The following is a 3,148-nucleotide window of genomic DNA, read 5'->3' as shown; positions in this document are numbered from 1 at the left end:
ATGTGAACATTTTTCATATATTTGTTAGCTGTTTGTATTTCTCCATCTAAGGAGTGTGTATTCATCTCAGATGCCCATTTGTGGATTAGATCTTTAAGTTTGGGAGGTCTTATTGTTTCTGAGTTGTTTAGATGTTCCTGATAGTACTTCTTTGTCTAAGGAAAGGCTAGAACTGATATTTTTCCAGCACTGTAGGTTGTCTTTTTACTCTATTGGTGATTTCTCTTGCTGTGCAAAAGATTTTTATGAAATGAGATCCCAGTAGTTGATTCTTTGTTATAGCTTCCATGCAATTGGGGCTTTGTTCATAAAGGATTTGCCTCTGATAATGTCTTCAAGAGTTTTACTTATTCTATCTTCCAGTAGAATTAGTGTTTCTGTCTTAATATTTAGATCTTTGATCTATTTAGACTTTAGTTCAGTGCATGGTGAAAGATGTGGGTCCAATTTTAGTGTTTGGCATGTTCAAAGTCAGTTTTTCAGCACCATTTATTAAAAAGACCATCTTTCTCCCAGTGAATGTGATTGCAATTTTGTCAAAGAAAAAGTGGCTAAGTAGCTCTACAGTTGCTTCTGCATCTTCTAATCTGTCTCTTTGATTCTGGGTCTGTTTTTTGCCATACCCTGCTGTTCTTATCACAGTAGTTTTGTAGTACAATTTCAAGTCAGACATTGTGATGCCACCTGCTTTGCCTTTATTGTTAAAAATTGTCTTTTCTATTCTAGGTCTCTTCTGATTCCAAATGAATTTTGAAATTCTTTTCTCTAATTCTGTGATATATGTTATTGAGAATTTGATAAGAATTGTATAAAATATGTATAATAGTTTTGGAAGTATAGCCATTGTATTGGTTCTTTCTACCAAAAAGTAAGGGATATCTTTCTATTTTCTGATATCTTCTTCAATCTCCTTTTTCAGTGTACTGTGGGTTTCAATTTAGAAGTCGTTTACATCCTTCATTAAGTTGATCGCTAGGTATTTCATTTTCCTGGATGCTGTTGTGAAAGATATTATTTTCCTGATTTCCCTCAGTCATTTTATTATTCATATACAGAAAGTCTACTGAGTTTTGAGTGTTGACTTTGCATCCAACTGGGCTACTGAATTTGCCTATTAAATCTGGAAGTCTTTTGGAGGAGTATTTAAGATCTTCTATGTAGAGTATCATGTCATCTGTGAATATTGATAGTTATGTTCTTTGTTTCGTATCCTTATTCATTTTATTTCTGTCTCTTGTTTAATTACTCTGGCTAAGTTTTCAAGAATGATATTGACTAAGAGTGCTGACAGTGGGCATCTTTGTCTTGTGCCTGACTTTAGAGTGAAAGTTTTATTTTTTGTCCATTCAGTATTATAGTAGCTACTTGTTTCTCATAGGTGGCTTTTATCAGATTGAGATTATGACTATCCTAATATTCTGTAGGGATTTTATCATGAATGAGTGCTGCACTTTGTGAAAAGCTTTTTAATGCCTCTATTGAGATGATAAAATGAATTTATCATTGACTCTATTAATATGTCGTGTTACATTTATTGATCGACATATGTTGAACTATCCCTGGGATGAATCCAACTTGGTCATGACATATAATCTTGATTTGCTGTATCTTGTTTGCCAGTATCATATTGAGAATTTTTGTATCTACATTCCCTAGGGAGATTGGCCTATAGTTTTCTTTCTTAGGTGGGTCCTTCTCTGGTTTAGGTATGAGGGTAATGCTTGCCTCCAAGAGAGAACTTTAGAGTATTGCTTTCTTTTCCATTTCATCAAAGAGTTCTATAAGTAATAATATTAGTTCTTCTTTAAATTTCCACTAGAATCCAACAGAGGATCCATCAGAGCATGGCCTTCTTTGTTGGTGAGTTTTTAATTACATCTTTGATTTCTTTGATATTGGTTTATTTAGGACTTTTGTATCTTCTTTATTCATCTTTGATAATTCATATATATCTAGGAATATGTTCATTTCTTCAGTATTTTATATTTTATTAGAATATAATTTCTCAAAAGAGGTATAGATAATCTGAATTACTTCAGGATCCACTGTAATTTCATGCTTTTCATTCCTAGTTGTGCAGATTTGAGTCTTGTCTTTCCATTTTTTAATAAGCCTGGCTAAGGCTTTATCAATTCTATTTTAGGTTTCAAAGAACCAACTATGTTTCCTTGATTCCTGGTAGCTATCTCTTAATCTCCATTAAATTAATTTATGCTTTTATCTTTGTAATTTATTCCCCTGTATGGGCTGTGGGCTTTTCCTGACCTCCTTTTCTAAAACATTTTTGATTCAACATTAAGTTGTTTATTTGAGCTATTTTCCTGATATGGGTATTCACTGCTATAAATTTTCCTCAAAGGACTGCTTTAATTGTATCCCATAAGTACTAGTATGCTGTACTGTCATTTTTGTTCAATTGTAGAAACTGTCTAATTTCTTCTTCAGTTTCATTTGTGACCCATTGGTTGTTCAGGACAGCATTGTTGAATTTCCATGTGTTTATGAAGTTTTTGTGGTTTCTTTTGCCAGTGACTTCCAATAACATTGTGTTATGGTCTGATAAAATGCCTGGGATGATTTCATTTCCTTCACTTTTATTAAGCATGTTGTATGAGCTAGTATGTGGTGCATTTTGGAGAACATCTAATGTGCAGATGAGAAGAATGTACATTCCATTGAGGAGTACAACATTATGTAGACATCCACTAAGTCCACTTGTTGAAAAGTTTGGTTCAGACCTAATATCTTTTTTTAAGTGAAATTTGCTTTTTTTCCCCATAATTTTATTGAGAAACAAATAGCAATGAGACAGTTTCAAACCAAATTGGTAGACAGTTTCAATAATTGACACATTGCATATTCTTCCTAGTGGTTAATTGCTGTACAAGATGTGGACTTGATATCCTATTTACAAACACTATTAGAGGGGCTGGGGAGATGGCTCAGTAGAATAAGCGCTTCCCTGGCAAGCGCAAGGGTCTGAGTTCAATCCCCGGTTCCGGAAAAAAAAAAAAAAAAGGCAAAGAAAGAAAGAAGCAAACACTATTAGAACGAATCCCTCTATTCATTAAGAGAATGCAACTATATAACTATCCTAACCACTTTGAATATACGGATACAAAATGGACATTCATCTGTATCCCCTTTT

This window comes from Octodon degus, unplaced genomic scaffold (assembly GCF_000260255.1).
Source record: "Octodon degus isolate 3935 unplaced genomic scaffold, OctDeg1.0 scaffold00007, whole genome shotgun sequence".
Classification (NCBI taxonomy): domain Eukaryota; kingdom Metazoa; phylum Chordata; class Mammalia; order Rodentia; family Octodontidae; genus Octodon; species Octodon degus.
Note: the sequence above shows the minus strand (reverse complement) of the source record.